This window comes from Arachis hypogaea, chromosome 2, assembly GCF_003086295.3.
Source record: "Arachis hypogaea cultivar Tifrunner chromosome 2, arahy.Tifrunner.gnm2.J5K5, whole genome shotgun sequence".
NCBI lineage: Eukaryota > Viridiplantae > Streptophyta > Magnoliopsida > Fabales > Fabaceae > Arachis > Arachis hypogaea.
The window spans coordinates 36877140-36902187 of record NC_092037.1 but is presented as its reverse complement, the minus strand read 5'-3'; the positions used below and the strand labels follow the sequence as shown (position 1 = coordinate 36902187).

Sequence of the window (25048 nt, the reverse complement as noted above, 5' to 3'; positions counted from 1 at the left end):
TTTCTTAATTTCTTTTTATCCTATTTTATTTATCTAGTTGCTTGAGGACAAGCAACAGTTTATGTTTGGTGTTGTGATGAGCGGATATTTTATACGCTTTTTGGGGGTAAATTCATGTAGATTTTAGTGTGTTTTAGTTAGTTTTTAATATATTTTTATTAGTTTTTGAGCGAAATTCATATTTCTGGAGTTTACTATGATTTTTATGTATTTTTCTGGCTGAAATTGAAGGAGCTGAGTTAAAATCTGGTTCAGGCTGAAAAAGGACTGCTGATGCTGTTGGATTCTGACCTTCCTGCACTCGGAATGGAATTTTTGGAGCTACAGAAGTCCAATTGGAGCGCTCTGAATTGGGTTGGAACGTAGACATTCAGAGCTTTCCAACAATATATAATAGTTCATACTTTGTACGAAGATAGACAATGTAAATTGGCGTTCAACTCCCCATGTTATAATCTGGCGTTCAGCGCCAGAAACAGGTTGCAAGTTGGAGTTCAACGCCAGAAACAGGTTACAACCTAGCGTTCAACTCCAGAAATAGCCCAGGCACATGAGAAGCTTAAGTCTCAGCCCCAGCACACACCAAGTGGGCCCCAGAAGTGGATTTCTGCACTATCCATCTTAGTTTACTCATTTTCTGTAAACCTAGGTTATTAGTTTAGTATTTAAACAACTTTTAGAGACTTATTTTGTATCTCATGACATTTTTAGATCTGAATTTTATACTCTTTGACGGCATGAGTCTTTAAACTCCATTGTTGGGGGTGAGGAGCTCTGCAGCGTCTCAATGAATTAATGCAATTATCTCTGTTTTCCATTCAAACACGCTTGTTCGTATCTAAGATATTCATTCGCGCTTCACCATGAAGAAGGTGATGATCCGTGACACTCATCACCTTCCTCAATCCATGAACGTGTGCCTGACAACCACCTCCGTTCTACATTAGATTGAATGAGTATCTCTTAGATTCCTTAATCAGAATCTTCGTGGTATAAGCTAGAATTGATGGCGGCATTCATGAGAATCCGAAAAGTCTAAAACTTGTTTGTGGTATTCTGAGTAGGATTCAAGGATTGAATGGCTGTGACGAGCTTCAAACTCGCGATTGTTGGGCGTAGTGACAGATGCAAAAGAATCAATGGATTCTATTCTGACATGATCGAGAACCAACAAATGATTAGCCGTGCTGTGACAGAGCATTTGGACCATTTTCACTGAGAGGATGGGAAGTAGCCATTGACAACGGTGACACCCTACATACAGCTTGCCATGGAAGGAGCCTTGCGTGGGTGAAGAGGAGTACAAGAGAAAAGCTGAAATAAAGAGGACAAAGCATCTCCAAAACTCCAACATATTCTCCATTATTGAGTAACAATTACTTATTCCAAACACTTTCACTTTTTACAATTAAATTCAAAGAACCTTATTGGCATCCTGACTAAGATTAATAAGATAACCATAGCTTGCTTTATACCAACAATCGACCCTTACTCACGTAAGGTATTACTTGGACGACCCAGTGCACTTGCTGGTTAGTTGTGTGGATTGCAAAGGAGTGATTGCTATTTCGTGCACCAATGTTCATCTTGATCTTCAAAGTGTTCTTGGTGTTCATCTTGACATTCATAGTGTTATTGCATGCATCATGTGTTTTGATCCAAAATTTTTATGTTTTGGGTCATATTTGTGTTTTTCTCTCTCATCATTAAAAATTCAAAAATAAAAAAATATATTTTCCTTATTTTTCTCAAAAATTTGAAATCTTTGGGTTGATTTAGTAAAAAAATTTTAAAATAAGTTGTTTCTTGTTAGTCAAGTCAAGATTTCAATTTTAAAAATCTTATCTTTTCAAAATCTTTTTCAAAAATCAAATCTTTTTCATTTTTTTATTATTTTTGAAAATTTTTAAAATTTATTTTCAAAATCTTTTTCTTATCTTTATTTCAAAATTTCGAAAACTTTACTAACAATTAATGTGATTGATTCAAAAATTTGAAGTTTGTTACTTTCTTGTTAAGAAAGGTTCAATCTTTAAATTCTAGGAGTCATATCTTTTAGTTTCTTGTTAGTCAAATAATCAATTTTAATTTTAAAAATCAAATCTTTTCCAAAATATCTTTTTCAATCATATCTTTTCAAAAGATCTTTTTCAAATCATATCTTTTCAAAATTGATTTCAAAAATCTTTTCTAACTTCTTATCTTTTCAAAATTGATTTTCAAATCTTTTTCAACTAACTAATTGACTTTTTGTTTGTTTCTTATCTTTTTCAAAACTACCTAACTACTTTCCTCTCTCTAATTTTTGAAAATTACCTCCCTCTTTTTCAAAATTCTTTTTTTTTTAACTAATTGTTTCAAATTTTAATTTTTATTTTATTCCTTTTCTTAATTTTCGAATTTTAACTTTAATATTTTTCTTTTATTTTAGTTAATTTTCGAAAACTCTTCTCTCTCATGTCTTTCTATTTATTTATTCATTTACTAACACTTATCTTCATCTTAAAAATTCGAACCCCCTCTTCCTCTCTGAGTTCGAATTTTCCTCTTTTTCTTCTTCTATTCTTTTCTTCTTCTACTAACATAAAGGAATCTCTCTACTGTTGTAAAGAGGATCCCTATTATTATTTTCTATTCCCTTCTTTTTCATATGAGCAAGAGCAAGGACGAGGATATTCTTATTGAAGTAGATCCTAAACCTGAATGGACTCTGAAGAGGAAACTAAGAGAAGCTAAATTACAACAATCTAGAGACAGCCTTACAGAAATTTTTGAAAAGTAAGAGGAGATGGCCGCCAAAAATAATAATGCAAGGAGGATACTTGGTGATTATACTACACCTACTTCCAAATTTGATGGAAGAAGCATCTCAATCCCTGCCATTGGAGCAAATAATTTTGAGCTAAAGTCTTAACTAGTTGCTCTAATGCAATAGAACTGCAAGTTTCATGGACTTCCATCAAAAGATCTCTATCAGTTTTTAACTGAGTTCTTACAGATCTGTGAGACTGTTAAGACTAATGGAGTAGATCCTGAAGTCTACAGGCTCATGCTTTCCCTTTTACTATAAGAGATAGAGCTAAAACATGGTTGGACTCACAACCTAAAGATAGCCTGGACTCTTGGGATAAGCTGGTCACGGCCTTCTTGGCTAAGTTCTTTCCTCCTCAAAAGCTGAGCAAGCTTAGAGTGGATGTTCAGACCTTCAAACAAAAAGATGGTGAATCCCTCTATGAAGCTTGGGAAAGATACAAGCAGATGACCAAAAGGTGTCCTTCTGACATGCTTTCAGAGTGGACCATTTTAGATATATTCTATTATGGTCTATTTGAGTTCTCTAAGATATCACTGGACTATTCTGTAGGTGGATCCATTCACATAAAGAAAATGCCTGCAGAAGCTCAAGAACTCATTGATATGGTTGCAAATAACCAATTCATGTACACTTCTGAGAGGAATCTTGTGAGTAATGGGACATCTCAGAGGAAGGGAGTTCTTAAAATTGATGCTCTGAATGCCATATTGGCTTAGAACAAAATGTTGACTCAGCAAGTCAACATGATTTCTCAAAGTCTGAATGGATGGCAAAATGCATCCAACAGTACTAAAGAGGCATCTTCTAAAGAAGAAGCTTATGATCCTGAGAACCCTGCAATGGCAGAGGTAAATTACATGGGTGAACCTTATGGAAACACGTATAATTACTCATGGAGAAATCATCCAAATTTCTCATGGAAGGATCAACAAAAGCCTCAACAAGGCTTTAATAATGGTGGAAGAAATAGGCTTAGCAATAGCAAGCCTTTTCCATCATCTTCTTAGCAACAGACAGAGAATTCTAAGCAGAGTCCCTCTAGCTTAGCAAACATAGTCTCTGATCTGTCTAAGGCCACTTTAAGTTTCATGAGTGAAACAAGGTCCTCCATTAGAAATTTGGAGGCACAAGTGGGCCAGCTGAGTAAGAAAATCACTGAAACTCCTCCTAGTACTCTCCCAAGCAATACAGAAGAGAATCCAAAAAGAGAGTGCAAGGCCATTGATATAATCAATATGGCCGAATGCACAAAGGAGGAGAAGGACATGAATCCCAGTGAGGAAGACCTCCTGGGACGTCCTCTGGACAAGAAGGAGGTCCCTATTGAGGACCTAAAGGAATCTGAGGCTCATATAGAGACCATAGAGATTCTATTAAACCTCCATCTACCATTCATGAGCTCTTAGAACTATTCTTCCTCTGAAGAGGATGAAGATGTAACTGAAGAGCAAGTTGCTCAATATCTAGGAGCCATCATGAAGCTGAATGCCAAGTTGTTTGGTAATGAGACTTGGGAAGGTGAACCTCCCCTGCTCATTAGTGAACTAGATACATGGATTCAGCAAACTCTACCTTAAAAGAAACAAGATCCTGGTAAATTCTTAATACCCTGTACCATAGGCACCATGACCTTTGAGAAGGCTCTGTGAGACCTGGGATCAGGTATAAATCTTATGCCACTCTCTGTAATGGAGAAACTGGGGATCTTTGAGGTACAAGCTGCAAGAATCTCATTAGAGATGGCAGACAAGTCAATAAAACAAGCTTATGAATTGGTAGAGGACGTGTTAGTGAAGGTTAAAGGCCTTTACATCCCTGCTGATTTCATAATCGTAGACACTGGGAAGGAGGAGGATGAATGCATCATCCTTGGAAGACCTTTCCTAGCCACAGCAGGAGCTGTAATTTATGTTGACAGAAGTGAACTAGTCCTTCAATTGAATGGGAACTACCTTGTGTTTAAAGCTCAAGGTTATCCTTCTGTAAACATGGAGAGGAAGCATGAAAAGCTTCTCTCAATACAGAGTCAAACAAAGCCTCCACAGTCAAACTCTAAGTTTGGTGTTGGGAGACCACAACCAAACTCTAAGTTTGGTGTTGACCCCACATTCAAACTCTAAGTTTGGTGTTGGGAGGTTCCAACAATGCTCTGATGATTTGTGAAGCTCCATGAGAGCTCACTGTTAAGCTATTGACATTAAAGAAGCGCTTATTGGGAGGCAACCCAATCTTTATTTATTTATATTTCTATTTGTTCTTTTATGTTTTATTAGGTTTATGATCATGTGGAGTCACAAAACAATTGCAAAAATTAAAAACAAAAATAAAAAATAGCAGAAGAAAAAGCACACCCTGGAAGAAGAGCTTACTGGCGTTTAAACGCCATTAAGGAGCATCTGGCTGGCATTCAACGCCATAATAGAGCATGAATCTGGCGTTGAACGCCAGAAACAAGCAGCAGTCTGGCGTTTAAACGCCAGAAACATGCTACATTTGGGTGTTTAACGCCAAAAATAAGCTTCAGTCTGGCGTTAAACGCCAGGATTGCATGCAGAGGGCATTTTACACGCCTAATTGGTGCAGGGATGATAAATCCTTGACACTTCAGGATTTGTGGACCCCACAGTATCACCTTAGAATCTGTGGACCCCACAGGATCCCCACCTACCTCAACTCACCTTCTCTCTTCTTCACCCAATCACCTCAATCTCTCTTCCCCATCACCTCTTCACCACTCACATCCATCTACTCTTCTCCATAAACCCCACCTACCTTCAAATTCAAAATCTCTTTCCCACCCAATCCCACCCTAAATGATCGAACCCCATTCCTTCTCCCTCCACTATATAAACCCCTCCATCCTTCTTCATTTTCACACAACACAACCCTCTCTTCTCACCCTTGGCCGAAACCCACACATCTCCCCCTTTCTTCCATATCTTCTTCTTCTTCTATTCTTTCTTCTCTTGCTCGAGGACGAGCAACATTCTAAATTTGGTGTGGTAAAAGCATAGCTTTTTTGTTTTTCCATAACCATTTATGGCACCTAAGGCCGGAGAAACCTCTAGAAAGAGGAAAGGGAAGACAAAAGCTTCCATCTCCGAGTCATGGGAGATGGAGAGATTCATCTCAAGGGTCCAAAGCTCAGTAGTAGAGCATTTGACTGCACATCAAGAGAGCCTACTCATGGACCTCAACAAGAGCATGAGGAATTCCTTCATCAAGAAATCCCTGAGATACCTCAGGAGATACACTTTCCTCCACACAATTATTGGGAGCAACTAAGGATAGGAGCACCAAAATCACTAGGGATCAAGCAATAAAGGTAAGGAAAAGACATAGAGGAGCTCAAGGACACCATTGGTCCTTCAAGAAGAAGGCGCCACTATCACTAAGGTGGACTCATTCCTTAACTTCCTTGTTCTTATCTCTCTGTTTTTCGGTTTTTAAGCTTCATGTTTGTCTATGTTTGTGTCTTTACTACATGATCATTAGTATTTAGTAACTATGTCTTAAGGCTATGAATAATTCCATGAATCCTTCACCTCTCTTAAATGAAAAATGTTTTTAATACAAAAGAACAAGAAGTACATGAGTTTCAAATTCATTCTTGAATTTAGTTTAATTATATTGATGTGGTGACAATACTTTTTGTTTTCTGAATGAATGCTTGAATAGTGCATATTTTTTATCTTGTTGTTTATGAATGTTAAAATTGTTGGCTCTTGAAAGAATGATGAAAAAGAGAAATGTTATTGATAATCTAAAATATCATAAAACTGATTCTTGAAGCAAGAAAAAGCAATGAAGAACAAAGCTTGCGAAAAAAAAGTGCAAAAAAAAAAGAGAAAGAGAAAGAAAAAGCAAGCAGAAAAAGCCAATAGCCCTTAAAACCAAAAGGCAAGGGTAAAAAGGATACAAGACTTTGAGTATCAATGGATAGGAGGGACCAAGAAAATAAAATCCAAGCCTAACCGGCTAAATCAAGCTGTCCCTGACCATGTGCTTGTGGCATGTAGGTCCAAGTGAAAAGCTTGAGACTGAGTGGATAAAGTCGTGATCCAAAGCAAAAAGAGTGTGCTTAAGAGCTCTGGACACCTCTAACTGGGGACTTTAGCAAAGCTGAGTCACAATCTGAAAAGGTTCACCCAGTCATGTGTCTGTGGCATTTATGTATCCGGTGGTAATTCTGGAAAATAAAGTGCTTAGGGCCACCATGGCCAAGACTCATAAAAGTAGTTGTGTTCAAGAATCAATTAACACTATCTGAACTCTGAGTTCCTATAGAAGCCAATCATTCTGAACTTCAAAGGAAAAAGTGAGATGCCAAAACTATTCAGAAGCAAAAAGCTACAAGTCCCGCTTATCTAATTAGAACTAATATTCATTGATATTTTGGGATTTATAGTATATTCTCTTCTTTTTATCCTATTTGATTTTCAAGTTTCTTGGGGACAAGCAACAATTTAAGTTTGGTGTTGTGATGAGCGGACAATTTATACATTTTTTGGCATTATTTTTAGGTAGTTTTTAGTAGGATCTAGCTACGTTTAGGGATGTTTTCATTAGTTTTGATGTAAAATTCACATTTCTAGAATTTACTATGAGTTTCTGTGTTTTTCTGTGATTTCAGGTATTTTCTAGCTGAAATTGAAAGACCTGAGCAAAAATTTGATTCAGGCTGACAAAGGACTGCTGATGCTGTTGGATTCTGACCTCCCTGAATTCGAAATGGATTTTCTGGAGCTACAGAACTCCAAATGGTGTGCTCTCAACGACGTTGGAAAGTAGACATCCAGAGCTTTCCCGCAATATATAATAGTCTATAATTTATTCAAGATTAGATGATGAAAACTGGCGTTCAACGCCAGTTTCATGCTACATTATGGAGTAAAACGCCAAAAACACGTCACAAACCAGAGTTAAACGCCAAAAACATGTTACAACTTGGCGTTTAACTCCAAGAGAAGCCTCTACACGTGTAAAGCTCAAGCTCAGTCTAAGCACACACCAAGTAGGTCCTGGAAGTGGATTTCTGCATCAATCACTTATCTCTGTAACCCTAGTAGCTAGTTTTAGTATAAATAGAACTTTTTACTATTGTACTAGGGTCTTTTTTGACCACAACTTTGGTCTCAGTTTTAATCTATTGTTCATCTTAGGAGACTATTGATCACGTTTTGAGGGTTGGCCATTCGGCCATGCCTGGACCATCACTTATGTATTTTCAACGGTGGAATTTCTACACACCATAGATTAAGGTGTGGAGCTCTGCTGTACCTCGAGTTTTAATGCAAAGTACTACGATCTTTTATTCAATTCAGCTTGTTCTTATTCTAAGATATTCGTTGCACTTTAACATGACAAATGTGATGATCCGTGACACTCATCATCATTCTCACCTATGAACACGTGATTGACAACCACTTCCGTTCTACCTCAAAACGAACGAATATCTCTTGGATTCCTTAATTAGAATCTTCGTGATATAAGCTAGAATTATTGGCGGCCATTCTTGAGAATCTGGAAAGTCTAAACCTTGTCTGTGGTATTCTGAGTAGGATTCAGGGATTGAATGACTGTGACGAGCTTCAATCTCGCGATTGTTGGGCGTGGTGACAGACGCAAAAGAATCAATGGATTCTATTTCGACATGATCAAGAACCAACATATGATTAGTCGTGCTGTGACAGAGCATTTGGACCATTTTCACTGAGAGAATGAGATGTAGCCATTGACAACAGTGATGCCCTACATACAGCTTGCCATGGAAGGGAGTATGAAGGATTGAAGGAAGGTAGTAGGAAAGCAGAGATTCAACAGGGACAAAACATCTCCATACACTTATCTGAAATTCCCACCAATGATTTACATAAGTATCTCTATCTTTATTTTATGCTTTATTTATTATTAATTTCGAAAACCATTATAACCATTTGAATCCGCCTAACTGAGATTTACAAGATGACCATAGCTTGCTTCATACCAACAATCTCCGTGGGATCGACCCTTACTCACGTAAGGTTTATTACTTGGACGACCTAGTGCACTTGCTGGTTAGTTGTGCGAAGTTGTGACAAAGTGTGATTCACGTTGAGAGCGCTACCAAGTTTTTGACGCCATTGTTGATGATCACAATTTGGTGCACCAAACTTCCTGTAAAATCCTGCATGTCCTAGGAAACTTTTTATTGCCTTGACATTAGTAGGTGGTGGCAATCGTTCGATCACTTCCACCTTAGCTTGATCTACTTTTATTCCCTTGTTTGAAATCTGATGCCCAAGAACAATGCCTTTAGTCACCATGAAGTGGTATTTTTCCCAATTTAGAACTAGGTTTGTCTCTTGGCATCTTTTCAGACCTAGGGCCAAATGATCAAGGCAAGAGTCAAATGAGTCTCCAAAGACAAAGAAGTCATCCATGAACACTTCAAGGAACTTCTCTACCATATCAGAGAAGATGGATAACATGCATCTCTGAAAGGTGGCAGGTGCATTGCACAGGCCAAATGGCATTCGCCTGTAGGCAAACACGCCATATGGGCATGTGAATGGTGTCTTCTCTTGATCTTGTGGATCCACTGCTATTTGATTGTACCCGAAATATCCATCCAGAAAATAATAAAACGCATGCCCTGCTAGTCTCTCTAACATTTGGTCAATAAATGGTAAAGGAAAATGATCCTTCCTAGTGGCGTTATTGAGCCTTTTATAGTCAATGCACATACACCACCCTGTAACTGTCCTTGTAAGAATCAGTTCATTCTTTTCATTATGAACCACTGTCATGCCTCCCTTCATAGGCACAACTTGGACAGGTCTCACCCAGGGACTATCAGAAATGGGATAAATAATCCCAGCCTCCTATAGCGATGAGAAGAAAATTGCCAGTAAAGAATTTCACAATTGAAATCTCGTTGCAAGTATAGTTCTAAACCAACAAACAATCCTCAATCAAAAATTTTGTTTATCACAAGTACAAACCCCAATAAAAATAACCGAGAATATTAATCCCGGGTCGTTCTCCCTATGAATTATAATGAACTGCTTTATTATTGGCTATGAAAGAATGTTTTGAGGTTTTTTTGTAATAAGAGACAAGGAATGTAAATAGCAAAAGAAATAAATAACTAAGAAAACTCTTGGCAAGGAATGAGAATTAGAAGTCCTATCCTCATTATCATCATCAATTGTGACAAGAATTGTCCATTGCTCCACTTAGTTAACCTCTAACTATGAAGAAAAGTCAAGCGGATATATTCAACTTGAGTCCACAAGTCCTAGTCAAATCCTAAGGAAAGACTAGCTTTAGTGGCATTCAAGTCAACTAGCAACTTCCAATTATTAATCAACAAGAAAGTTTGATAACTCAAGAGTCTCCAATTACTCAACCCAAGTCAAGAGGAGAAAAATCTACTCTAACATCCTTCCAATCATTTTATCAAACACTTGGAAGGCATAAAAGGAAAGCAAGATAAAATTGCAAGAAATATAAATTCTAACACTACCAAAAGCAAGAAATTAACAATAACAAGGCAATTAAATAATAAGAAACATGAAACATAAATTGCATTAAAGGAGATGAAAGGAAACAAGAGTGCTCATAAAAACAACAAAATAAAGAAAATAACAAATAAAAATAAGAAAGCAAGGATGTAGCAACAAGAAATTGAGAAGGAAAATAAATGAAATCAGCAATTAAAACCTAGATCTAAGAGAAATTAATCCTAAGAACCCTAACTTAATTCTAGAGAGAAGATAGAGCTTCTCTCTCTTGAAACCTAACCTAAAACATGATGAAAAACTAAAACTAACACTACTTGGTTCATCCCCCTTCAATCCTTGGGTTCAATAGCATCAGAAAAGAGTTGGATTGGGCCCAAAATGAGCTAGAAATCGTTGGCCACAAGTTGCTCAAAATGGCCCACGCTAATTCTGCGACGTATGCATGTGGAACAACGCGTATGCATCCTTAAGCACCAAGAAACTATGAAAAATTTTATATCATTTTGAAGCCCCAGATGTTAGCTTTCCAACGCAATTAAAACTGCCTCATTTGGACCTTTGTAGCTCAAGTTATGATCGATTAAGTGTGAAGAGGTCAGGATTGACAGCTTAGCAATTCCTTCATTTCTTCATGAGTTCTCCATTTTTACATGCTTTTTTCTTTATTCCCTCAATCCAATCTTTGCCTTGTAAACCTGAAATCACTTAACAAACATATCAAGGTATCGAATGGAATCAATGTGAATTAAATTTAGCTATTTTAAGACCTAAAAAGTATGTTTTCACACTTAAGCACAAATAAAGGAGAATTTACAAAACCATGATATTTTAGTGAATAAATGTGGAAAAAGTTGATGAAATCCTCTAAATTCAACATAAGATAAACCCTAAAAATGGGGTTTATCACATAGCTTAGTGACTTCCTTCTGCACTACTTCCTTCATAGCTGGATTCAGTTGCCTTTATGGTTGCACCACTGGTTTGGCGTCATCCTCCAGTAGAATTTTATGCATGAATTGGGTCGGGCTAATGCCCTTATGGTCACTTATAGTCCATCCAAGGGTGATCTTGTGTGTCTTGAGAACTTGAATTAGTGCTTCTTCTTCCTGTGACTCTAAGGCAGAGCTTATGATTACAGGATAAGTGTCTCCATCTCCCAGAAGAGCATAATTCAGGGAGGATAGTAATGGTTTGAGCTCAAGCTTTGGAGGTTTCTCCTTTTCCTTAGGATTTTCCAGAGGTTCCCTTAAATCAGGCTAGGCATCAGTAAGGATGTCATTTAACCCTTGTCTGAGTCCCGCAGCCATGTTTACTTCTTCCACCAGGGAATCAATGTGGTCAATGCTCATGCATTCCCCTTGGGTGTCTGGATGTTACATAGCCTTGACAGCATTCAGTACGAACTTTTTCTCATTGACTCTCAAGGTTACTTCTCCTTTTTTAACATCAATAAGGGTCTGTCCTGTAACTTGGAAGGGTCTCCCTAGGATAAGGGATGCACTCTTGTGCCCTTCCATATCTAACACCACGAAGTCAGTGGAAAAAGCAAAGAGTCCAACCCTGACAATCATGTCTTTAACTACGCCTGACAGGATCTTAATAGAACCATAGCAATTTGAAGGCATATGCGGGTTGGTTTGACTTCCTCGGTCAAGCAAAGCTTCTTTATTAATTAAGCAGGTATTAGGTTGATGCTTGTTCTAAGGTCACATAGAGCTGTCCTTGTCCAAGCATTCCCTAGAGTGCATGGTATCATAAACTTCTAGGATCCTTAAGTTTCTCTGGTAAGTTATTTTGAATGATTGCATTGCACTCTTCAATGAAGAGGACTGTTTCTATCTCTCTCCAATCCTTCTTATGACTTAAGATGTCCTTCATGAACTTAGCATAAGAAAGTATCTGTTCAAGATCCTCTGTAAAAAGGATCTTGATCTCTAATGTTCTGAGATAATCCACAAAGCGGGCAAACTGTTTATCTTTTTCCTCTTGACGGAGTTTTTGAGGAAATGGCATCTTAGCCTTATACTCATCAATCTTGGTTGATGAAGGCTGAGTGTCGTATGTATTGGAAGGGGGGTTACTAGCTTACTTAGGAGGGTTATTATCAGTATGTGACTGACCTCACTTGCTTGGGTGTTCAATGCCCTTGTTGCTGCCCCCTTCCTGGCGTTCAACGCCAATGATACTATTCCCTTTTGGGCATTCAATGCCCTTGTTGTTGTCCCTGATTGGGCGTTCAACGCCAGGGATGGATACCCCTTCTTGGCGTTGAACGCCAATGACATTCCTCTTTGCGCATTCAATGCCCTCAGAGACATCTTGGACATCAGTCTGGTGTTCCTCTGTTAGCTTTTATTTCCTTGATCTCCTACTGCACTGGGGTTGGGTGTTTAAGGATTTCCCACTCCTCAATTGAATAGCCTGGCATTCCTCTGTTATCTGCTTAGATAACTACTGCCTTGTTTGACTCAACTGAGCTTCTACATTCCTGTTAGAAGCCTGAGTTTCTCGTAAAGCCTCTTGCAATTCTAGTAGTTGCTGGGCAAGGGCGTGTAGTTGCTGAGTCAATGGGCCATCCTATTCTGGAGGGTTAGGTTCAGTAGATATTGCCTTAACCTCTCCTTTTATAGAAGTCTCAGCAGATGAGTACATACAGATACTGATTAGTGGCAACTGTCTCAATAAACTCGTGAGCCTCTTCAATGGTCTTTCTCATGTGTATGGAACCACTAGCAGAGTGGTCTAGAGACATTTTAGTCATGTCTGAAAGTCCATAGTAGAAGATGTCTAACTATACCCATTCTGAAAATATTTCAGTGGGATATTTTCTTAACATCCTTCTATACCTCCCCCAAGCATCATGAAGAGATTCATTATCTCCTTGTTTGAAGCCTTGGATGTCCAATCTCAGCTGGGTCAGCTTCCTTGGAGGAAAGTATTGATTTAAAAACTTGTCTACTAGTTGTTTCCAAGTTTTCAAGCTAGCTTTGGGCTGGTTATCCAACCACCTCTTTGCTTGGTCCTTTATAGCAAAAGAAAAAAGCAATAGTCTGTAGACATTTTGGTCTATTCTCTCACTGTGTACTGTGTCAGCAATCTTTAAGAAATCTGCCTGGAACTCAGTAGGTTCTTCCTATGAAAGTCCAGAATACTGGCACTTTTTCTGCACTAAAGTAATGAGTTAAGGGTTTAGTTCAAAGCTACTTGCTCTAATGTAAGGTATGCTAATACTTCTTCCATAGAAGTCAACAGTTGGGTTTGTATAAGACCCCAGAGTTCTTCTGAACTCTTTATTCCCGTTTGGGTTCAGGATGAAGAAAGGTAGAAGAAGAGAAATAATTAAGGATAAAGATGTAAATTATGATTAAAATATTTTTATTTTTGTTTTGTTTATTTAATTAATTCAAAAATAAAAAAGTTAATTAATTAGAAAGAATTGAAAATTAATTAATAAATTTTAAAAAATAAGAGGGAGAAATAGAAGAAGAAATTCCAAAAATTAAAAGAGGGAAGAATTGGTTAGGAAGTCTTGAAAAAGAAGAGAGAGAAAACAAGTAACTAATTAAGAAAGATTTGAAAACAAGATAAGATAGAAGATTAGAAAAGATTTGATTTTAAAAATATTTGAAAAAGTCAACAAGATAAGATAAGAATTGAGAAGACTTGAAAATGATTTAATTTTAAAATTTAAAAGAAGATAAGATAGAAAAGATTTTAAATTAAAGATAAGATAAGTTGATGTGTGGAAAACGATCCAACACAAAACTCAGCTGAGCATTGGCTTCCAAGGGGAGGTCCTTTAAAATATTTTGCGTGCCAAGTCTTGGACATCATCAAGGTAGCGCTCAAGTGGTGCTAGGAGCGCACCTCCCTTGCTGAAACCTCCGTGTTCGAAACTTGTTGGCAACATTTTGGCCAATTTTGGCTTATTTTCCTTGCAAGGAGCGCTCCCCCACTCCCCTTTGGTCATGGGTTCAAATCTAATTATTTCTTCAATGCTTTCGACAATGCTCACTTGGTGAGCTCCCCCACTCCCCTTTGGTCATGGGTTCAAATCTAATTATTTCTTCAATGCTTTCGACAATGCTCACTTGGTGAGCTGAGCATTGTTTTTCCTTTCCTTATTTCTTTGCTTCAAATTGTGCTCTGCTCAGCATTGAAACATTGCCTCCTTGGAATTTTCCTTTGTGCTCCTTTCATGTGCCACACTTCCTCATGTTCTTTGCCACACTTTTCTTCCTTAGGCCACGCTTTCTTCTTTTCTTCTTTTCTTCACCTACAATTAATCAAAACAACCAATCAAAGTATCACCAAATTCACAAGGTTTATAAATCATTAAAAATCAATTAATTTTTGCCCAAACCTCATGATTTAGCATCAATTAAATGGTGGTTGTTTGATTTAAAGAAGTCATGCATTTTCATTCCAAATTACTTACTTAGAATGCAAGAAAGTGCATGAAAACTAGTGAAACAAGTGAAATTAGCTTGAAAAATGGGTATATGATGACTTGTCATCACAACACCAAACTTAAACCTTGCTTGTCCCCAAGCAAGAAAGGAATCATGCAATAAAATTTGATAATCCAAGGTAAGAAGAATAGCAACTCAATGTTCATGGTAAGCTAGTTTTCTAAGCATGCTACAATCACAAAAGAAATGTAAATGATTGATGCTTCTATCTAGCTCAATTTATGAAATCTTTTTCTTATATTTCTTCCTTGAAACAAGCTTTTGATTTTCTTATTAGCTTCTCCTTTTGGGTGCTTTGCCCCATGAGTTGATAACAAAGCTACGACTCTAAATGCTTTGTTTTCAAGTATTACCACTTGATACATAAGCACCACAAGCATTTAATTAGAGGACTTCATTAAGCACATTTTTTTTCTTTTCTTGAATCTCTAATCATTGATGCTCAGAGCCTTGAGCTTTGAGGGAGTGCTTTTGCACTTGAGCCTAGCCTTGACTTTTAAGTGTTTTGTTTTCAAGCATTTGACTTGATACATAAACACCACAATCACTTAACAATGGAATTGTCATTGGTACTCAGAGCCTTCAGCTGTCTCATTCTTTCCCTTTTTCTTTCTTGCTTTATTTGCATTTACTTCCTTCAAGGTTTTCATGATTTCAAAAGATTTCACAAAATGTACTAGATGAAAAACTTCAATTAAATAAAGTCTAATGCAATTGAGCAACAATTAACCATACTAGCTTTCCAATACTTGTATGCACATGCTAAGTTCTTCTTTAATTCCTTGTTTGTTTATGATCATGATGCTTTACTGCTTTTGAACTCACAGACTTCAAGTTGGTAGTTATAATGTCACAGTACCATGTTGCAAATCAAAATTCAAGCTACGCTTTATTCATACACACATGTAAACAGAAGAGATGAAGACAATCATGCAATTTAAGTGTTGGAAACAAATGAGAAGAAAAGGAACTCTATAACCTTGTAGTTTATCTTCATTAGTGTTGTCCTTTTTTCTCTATTCTTCCTCTTTCCCTTGCCAAACTCAGTATGCTTGTTCATCCTCAAGCAATAATTAGAACAGTGGCTATGGGCAAGCAATAATTAGAACAGTGGCTATGGGGCTAAGATAGATCATGAATGTCTTGCACAATGAAATGTTAGCAGAACATGTGTTGCAAGCAAGAAAAATTTAAGATAAAAATCAAGGCACAAGAGACAGAGACATCGTGATTGCAAACTTAAGAAGGTGATCACAATACATTGCATAAAAGATAAGTGGCACACCAAACTTAGTGTGACACTTTCACTTGGAATCAATGCAAGTATTCAGTAAAGATTTAAAGCAAATTGTGTTGCATAGCAACACCAAACTTAGAATGCAATCCTATGTCATTTATTTGAACTAAAACCAAGCAAATGAAACTGTTATTTATTAAGTACAATCACCAAGCCAAGAATCTGTCATTAATAAAGCTCTCTTGGTAATGTATTAATAAACACAGTAAATAAGCAAACTAAAATGAAAGCATTAAAAACAAAGAATTAACTAAAGTAAATAGAATAACAAAATATCAAACCAAAAGAAAATTAACACTGCAAAGACATTATGGTTATGCAGACAAGTGGTGTTGCTGAATGATTTACATAGAAAAATAGGTGGCACACCAAACTTAGAATCTTGGTGTGTCACTTTCATTTTTTTTGATTTGATGCAATCATCCAAAAAGATTGAAAACAATGTGTTGCATGGCAACACCAAACTTAGAATGTAACCATATGCCAATTTATTGAATTTAAACAAAGCTAAGAAAGAAAACAAAGCAGAGAAGAGAAATTATACCTACGGTTGGGTTACCTCCCAACAAGTGCTCTTTTAGTGTCATTAGCTTGACATGTTATTCTTTACTTTCTTCCTCTTCTTCCAGTTTGTTAAGAGGAATGACCTCAAAGGAGGGAAAGATTTAGCTAGTGTCCCTTGTCTTGGCCTTTCCTCAGCAAGCTTCCTTTTGCAAATGGCTTGATTGATCTTACTTGCTGGATTAGGGACAGAATTGGTGTTCTTGCTAGTTGCCTTCACTTCTTTGGATTCAAGACTTGGTTGCTGTGTGATTTTTGGAGTGTTTTCTTCATCAAAAGTCTTTTGAATTGGTGGTTCAGTGAGCTCTTCCTTCATGTGCCTTTCTGTTTCCCTTGAGTTTGGACGTTCTTGATTGTCCTCCTCACTAGCTTGTTCTTCCACTTCCTCTTTTACACTCAACATTTGCTTTAATAGCTCTTTCATGGAGGAGGTTTGCTGATCTTTCCAAGCTTTCTTCATCTCCTCTTCATACCTTTCAATCATGGATTCAAGTGTTGAGGCGTTTTGGTCCAAGGGGGTTTGAGAGAGTTGTGAGTTTTCATGTTCCCTTGTCATCTCAAGTGGCTTCTGTGAATATGAAATCCTTGGCTCATGTTCCTCATCTTTCATTGCAGTTTCACTTGACACAAGGACCTTTTGTTCTTGTTTTTGCACTTCCTCTCTCACAAATTGATTTTTACTGTTTGATGGTTCTAAGTGTTTTCTTATGTTCTCCAAGTGCTCATTTGTCCTCTGATGGAGGATTTCTTTCCTTTTTCCAGCTTGTTCTTGTCTTTCAAAAAATCCTCTGGAATATTGAAGGAGATCCTCTGAAGGTTGGGAGTGATTTTGTGGACATGGACGTATTTTGTTTTGAGGGGTATGGAGTGAATTTTGTGAGTTGTGGACTGAACTTGGTGGTTGATGAGATGAGTTGTATGAATATTGGAGGGAGTTTTGTATTGAGGCATAATCAAGTGATGAAGAACTTTCAAATGCAGAAATGGAAGGTGAGGTTGGACAATCTTTCATGTGACTTGACTGCTCAGAATTTGCAGTTTCTTGGTAATACTCCCAGCCACCATTAGAATAATGACCTGAATCATTTTGTGGTGGTGAGAAATATTCCATCTGATTTTCTTGCTCATCTTGTGATTCTGAAGCATTTCTCCATGGATTGGAGTGCTCAGACTTTGTATTTTCTTGGTGATATTCCTAACCACCATTAGAGATTGGTGATGGTGGGTGATATCCCATAAAATTTTGTTTGACCATAAGATGAGTTACACTCCATTTGTATTTTGTAAACATCAATGAAATTTGAAATTCATGTCACAGAGAAAGAATTTCTTAGTGAGGCAATAGCTCAAACACCTTGCTATCAATTTAAAACAGAGAATAAAAACAAAAAAATGCTTGATCTAGACTTCTCACCCACTTAATCATTGTTGATCTAAATCAATCCCCGGCAACGGCGCCAAAAACTTGATGTGTGGAAAACAATCCAACACAAAACTCACCGGCAAGTGTACCGGGTCGCATCAAGTAATAATAACTCACTTAGAGTTAGGTCGATCCCACAGGGATTGATGGATCAAGCAACTTTAGTGGGTGATTAGTTTAGTCAAGCTAACATAGGTGAGTGAGAATTGTTGCAGCAGAATGTAAATAGTAAGGAAAATTAAAATGCAGAAAGTAAAATTGCAGAAACTTAAAGTGCAAGAAAGTAAAATAGATGAAACTTAAATTGCAAGAAATGTAAATTGCATCAGATGTAAAGGGGGTTGGGTGCTGGAAATTAAAGAGAGCAACGAAGCAAGCAATCAAAGAGATCTTGAGAACAAGTAACAGGAAGCTTAAAGTGCAGGAAAATTTAAATCAAGCTCACAGCAACTCAAATGTAAATTTCAGAGGAACAAAAGTATAGGAAGAATAAATTGGGAACAATGTAAGCAGAGAAGTAAAATTGCAGTGAACAAGAACTTAGAGCACTTGCAGGAAATGTAAATTGGAAGCAATGCAACAGAAACTAAAAACGCTTGAAAGATTAAAAATAGAAAAGCAATGCTTAATTTGCAGCAAATTAAAAAGGATGTTGAAGATCTCAGGGGTGGAGGAGACTAGAAAACAAGTCTAGATCTCCAATGCTTCCTTGATCCAACAGAGAAGATGCAGGAAATTAAAGATGAAAGCAATGAAGAGAACTTTGATTCAAATCACAAGTCACTTGAAAGTTTGCAGAAGCAAAACCAAGAGAAATCTTAGACTAAGAGGGAAACAGAATTCCTTCTCCCCTCGATCCAAAATTTAAAAAACAGAAAATGAAAACTAAAGAGAGAGAGCTTTCTAATGGAGCTACCCTCCAATATTCTTTAATGGGGCTCTTCTTTACAAAGATGAAAATGATGCCTTATATAGGCTTTACAAAGTGAAAATGAAATTCAAACAAATTAAAATGAAAATCCTAATTCTAGCTTGTTCTTGTGCCTTTGAGTGATGATGTGGGTTTTGCTTGCTTTGGATTTGAGGAGAAATGGGTTTGGTTGGCCTTGATTCAATTTGAAAAAGAATTGAATTAATTTGGATTTTTATTGAATTTTTGGCCCATGTGAAATTTTGCTCCCAGGAGGATGCTCAGCTCACAAGGTGAGCAGAGCGTTGGAGCTTATGTGGGGATCCTTTGTAGTGTGCAATGCATCAGGGGAATGCTCAGCTCACAAGTTGAGCTGAGCATTGAGGTCTTGTGCGCACACCTTGCGCGCTTGTCTTTCCTGGCCCGTGTCAAATGTTTGTGTGGTGCACCAAGAGTAGCGCTCTGCTCACTTTGTGAGCTGAGCATTGGCTTCCAAGGGGAGGTCCTTTAAAATATTTTGCGTGCCAAGTCTTGGACATCATCAAGGTAGCGCTCAAGTGGTGCTAGGAGCGCACCTTCCTTGCTGAAACCTCCGTGTTCGAAACTTGCTGGTAGTATTTTGGCCAATTTTGGCTTATTTTCCTTGCAAGGAGCGCTCCCCCACCCCCCTTTGGTCATGGGTTCAAATCTTGGAGAAGTCGACAATGCTCACTTGGTGAGCTGAGCATTGTTTTTTCTTTCCTTATTTCTTTGCTTCAAATTGTGCTCTGCTCACTTTTGAAACATTGCCTCCTTGAAATTTTCCTTTGTGCTCCTTTCATGTGCCACACTTCCTCATGTTCTTTGCCACACCTTTCTTCCTTGGGCCACGCTTTCTTCTTTTCTTCTTTTCTTCACCTACAATTAATCAAAACAACCAATCAAAGTATCACAAAATTCACAAGGTTTATAAATCATTAAAAATCAATTAATTTTTGCCCAAACCTCATGATTTAGCATCAATTAAATGGTGGTTGTTTGATTTAAAGAAGTCATGTATTTTCATTCCAAATTACTTACTTAGAATGCAAGAAAGTGCATGAAAACTAGTGAAACAAGTGAAATTAGCTTGAAAAATGGGTATATGATGACTCGTCAACATAAGTTAGGAAAGAAAGATAAGATAAGGAAGTTAAGAAAAGATAAGTTTTAAATAAGAAAGATTTTAAATCAAAATAAAAAAGTTAGTTTCTAATTTAAAAAGATTTGAAATTAAAATTTTAAAAGAGAGATAAGATAAGAAAGAATCAAATTTTAAAAGAAAAGTTTTGAAAAGAAGTTGAAGAAGATAAGATTTGAAGTTTGATTTTTGAAAAAGATTTGATTTTGAAAATTGAAATTTTAAATTTTAAATTTTGAATTTTGAAATTGAATTTTAAAATTTGAATTTGCAATAATATAAGATAAGATTTTTGAAAATTGAATTTTAAATTTTTGAATTTTGAATTTGAAACAAGATAAGATAAGGATTTGAAAAAGATATTATTTTTGAAAATATTTGATTTTGAAATTTGAACTTAAGATAAGATAAGATAATAATTTGAAATTAAAATCTGAAATTTTATTTGAAATTTTTGAAAATTAATTAAAATAAAGATAGAAAATATATTTTTTATTTTTTTTTGAATTAATGAAGAAATAGAAAACCAACTAAAGACACCAAACCTAAAATTTTTTAGATCTAAGACACCTAATATGCGAAAATTAAAAAGAGAAACACAAAGAAACATCAAATTTAAATATTGACACAAGATTCAAACAAAAGACACTATTTTTGAAAATTTTTAGAAAAAGGCTCAAAGAATTCGAAAATTCAATAAGAACACAAAAAAAGACTCAAACCAAAAACAAAGATTAAATAAAGAAAAGAAAAGATTTTTAAAACATTTTTATTTTATTTTTTTTTGAAAAGGAAATAAAAGACTTAGATAAAATAAAACTAAACCTGTAAAGAAAAGGAAATTTACCTAATCTAAGCAACAAGATAATCCGTTAGTTGTCTGGTGCCTGGAATTGTGATCACACTTTTCACAACTCCGGTACAACTAACCAGCAAGTGCACTAGGTCGTCCAAGTAATACCTTACGTGAGTAAGGGTCGATCCCACGGAAATTGCCGGCTTGAAGCAAGCTATGGTTATCCTGTAACTCTTACTCAGTAGATTAGTGGTAAAAATAATTTCGTTTGTAAAAAGTAAAAGAGCATGAAATTAATGATACTTGTTGTTCAGTAATGGAGAACAGGTTGAGGTTCAAAGATGCTCTGTCTTCTAAATTTCTGCTTTCCTACTGTCTTCTTCTCCAAACACGCATGGCTCCTTCTATGGCAAGCTATATGTTGGTGGATCACCGTTGTCAATGGCTACCATTCATCTTCTCAGTAAAAATGGTCCAGGTACGATTTCTGTACGTCTAATCAATTGTCGAATCTCTCGTCTCAGATGAAAAATACCAGGCACAGCTACCGCACGACTAATCATCTATCGATTCTCACTTGTGTCAGAATAGGATCTCTCTATCCTTTTGCACACTGTCACTGTGCCCAACATTCGTGAGTTTGAAGCTCGTCACAGTCATCCCTTCCCAGATCCTACTCGGAATACCACAGATAAGGTTTAAACTTTTCGGATCTCAGGAATGCTGCTAATTGGTTCTAGCCTCTACCACAAAGGTTTTGATCTCATGAGTTTGAATGCTCTGTTGTCAGGAGATGCAAGTCAAACTCATGGATTAGAAACCCAAGAGATACGCACTCAAGCTGTCGCCCAATGGCTACGTTGAGCTCAGATAGAACGGAAGTAGTTGTCAAGCACACGTTCATAAATTTGAGAATGATAATGCGTGTCATGGATCATTACATTCTTCATATTGAAGTACGAGTGAATATCTTAGAATAGAAACAAGCGTGATAGAATAGAAAACAATAGTAATTGCATTAATCCATTGAAACACAGCAGAGCTCCTCACCCCCACCTATGGGGTTTAGAGACGCATGCCATAGAAGATACAATATGAGATGTAAAATATCATGCGCTTTCAAATGAATCTCTAAAAGTGGTTCTTATACTAGACTAGTAACTTAGGTTTACAGAAAATGAGTAACTAGGTGTAAATAGTGCAGAAATCCACTTCCAAGGCCCACTTAGTGAGTGTTTGGGCTGAGCTTTCAAGCTTACACGTGCATGTGCCTCAAGTTGGAGTTAAACGCCACCCTGGGTGCCAAAATCAGCGTTTAACGCCAAGAAGTGTGCCAGTTCTGGCGTTTTACACCAGAAAAGGGTCTCTGGCTGGCGTTTAATGCCAGTTTGGGCCATCTAATCTCGGACAAAGTATAGACTGTTATATATTGCTGAAAAGCCCAAGATGTTAGCTTTCCAGCCCAATTCAGAGCGCTCCAATTGAACTTCTGTAGCTCTAGAAAAACGCGTTTGAGTACAGGGAGGTCAGAATCCAACAGCATCTGCAGTCCTTTTTCAGCCTCTGAATCAGATTTTTGCTCAGGTCCCTCAATTTTAGCAAAAAAATACCTGAAATTACAGAAAAATACACAAACTCATAGTAAAGTCCAAAAATGTTATTTTTGCATAAAAAATAATAAAAATATACTAAAAAGTAACTAAAAGATACTAGAAACTATGTAAAAACAGTGCCAAAAAGCATATAAATTATCCGCTCATCACAACACCAAACTTAAATTGGTTCTTGTCCCCAAGCAACTAAAAATAAAATAGGATAAAAAGAGGAGAAAATATAATAAATTTCAAAATATCAATGAAGCTTAGTTTCAATTAGATGAGCGGGACTAGTAGCTTTTTGTTTCTGAACAGTTTTGGCATCTCACTTTATCCTTTGAAGTTCAGAATGATTGGCATCCATAGGAACTTAGAATTCAGATAGTGTTATTGATTCTCCTAGTTTAGTATGTTGATTCTTGAACACAGCTACTTTATGAGTCTTGGCCGTGACCCTTAGCATTTTGTTTTCCAGTATTACCACCGGATACATAAATGCCACGGACACATAACTGGGTGAACCTTTTCAGATTGTGACTCAGTTTTGCTAGAGTCCCCAGTTAGAGGTGCCCAGAGTTCTTAAGCACACTCTTTTGCTTTGGATCACGACTTTAACCACTCAGTACCAAGCTTTTTACTTGGACCTACATGACACAAACACATGGTTAGGGACAGCTTGAATTAGCCATTTAGGCCAGAATTTTATTCCTTTGGGCCCTCCTATCCATTAATGTTCAAAGCCTTCGATCCTTTTTTACCCTTGCCTTTTAGTTTAAAGGGTTATTGGCTTTTTTCTCTTTTTCTTTCTTTTTCTTTATTTTTTGCCTTTTTTGTCGCAAGCTTTGTGTTTTTCGCTGCTTTTTCTTACTTCAAGAATCAATTTTATGATTTTTCAGATTATCAATAACATTTCTCTTTTTTCATTATTCTTTTAAGAGCCAACAATTTTAACATTCATAAACTTCACTATAAAAAATATGCACTGTTCAAGCATTTATTCAGAAAACAAAAAGTATTGCCACCATATCAAAATAATTAAACTATTTTCAAGATAGAATTCAAAATTCATGTACTTCTTTTTCTTTTTCAGAAAACATTTTTCATTTAAAAAAGGTGAAAGATTCATGGAAAATTCATAGCTTTAAGACATAGACACTAAACACTAATGATCATGTAATGAAGACACAAACATAGTTAAAACATAAAGCATAAAAACTGAAAACAGAAAAGAAAATAAACAAGGAGATTAAAGAACGGGTCCACCTTAGTGATGGTGGCTTCTTCTTCCTCTTGAAGAACAAATGGAGTTCTTGAGCTCCTTTATGTCTCTTCCTTGCCTTTGTTGCTCCTCTCGCATGGCCTTTTCGTCCTCTCTGATTTCATAGAGGATGATGGAGTGCTCTTAGTGCTCCACTCTTAGTTGCTCCATGTTAGAACTCAAATCTCCTAAAGAGGTGTTGAGTTGCTCCCAATAGTTTTGTGGAGGGAAATGCATCCCTTGAGGCATCTCAGGGATTTCTTAATGAGGGACTTCCTCATGCTCTTGTTGATGTCCATGAGTGGGCTCTCTTGTTTGCTCCATCTTTTTTCTAGTGATGGCCTTTTGAGATGAATCTCTCCATCTCCCATGACTAGGAGTTAGAAGTAACTACCTTCCCTTTCCTCTTCCTAGAGGTTTTTCCGGCCTCAGGTGCTATTAATGGTTATGGAAAAATAAAAAGTAGAGCTTTTTTCCACACCAAAATTAAAAGGTTTGCTCGTCCTCGAGCAAAAGAAGAAAGAAAGGATTAGGGGGAGAAGAGATGGAGGAGATGGAGGTATGTGAATGGTTCGGCCAAGGGGGGTTTTAGGTGGTTATGATGTGTGAAAATGAAGGAGTGATGAAGGGCTTATATAGGAGTGGAGTGGAGAGGAAAATCTTGTAATAGGGGTTAGGTTTGGGAGGGAGATGGTTTGAATTTGAATGGGTGTGGGTAGGTGGGTTGTATGATGGTTTTGGAGGAGAAATGGAGGTGATTTTGGGAAAGAGTTTTATGAAAAGGTGTGAAAAGGAGAGAAAAAGAGTTGGGGTAGGTGGGGATCCTGTGGGGTCCACAGATCCTGAGGTGTCAAGGAATTCTGGTCCCTGCACCTTTCTAGCATTTAAACGTCCCTGGACAGCCCTTTCTAGCATTTAAAGGCCGGTCTGCTGCCTTTTCTGGCGTTAAACGCCAGGCTGATACCCCTTTCTGGCATTTAACGCCAGCCAGACATCCTTTTCAAAAGTTAAATGCCAGTCTGTCTGCCAATTCTGGTGTTTAACGCTAGCCAGACACCCTTTCCTGGCGTTAACGCCAGTCTGTCTGCCCATTCTGGCGTTTAACGCCCAGAATGATGCCAGACTGGGCGTTAAACGCCCATTCTGCCATCCTTACTAGTGTTTAAACGCCAGTAAGCCTGTCCTCCAAGGTGTGCTATTTTTTATTCTATTTTTGATTCCGTTTTATTTCTGCAGCTGTTTTTGTGACTCCATATG

At 37.1% G+C, this 25048-nt stretch overlaps 1 non-coding gene across 1 annotated transcript; it reads right to left on the bottom strand.

The window, feature by feature from the left end:
• Positions 1–3180: 3180 nt before the first annotated feature.
• On the bottom strand, positions 3181–3288 carry LOC112767388 (small nucleolar RNA R71). Its single transcript, XR_003184890.1, has one exon. It is a non-coding gene; the product is annotated as a small nucleolar RNA R71 (small nucleolar RNA).
• Positions 3289–25048: the final 21760 nt, after the last annotated feature.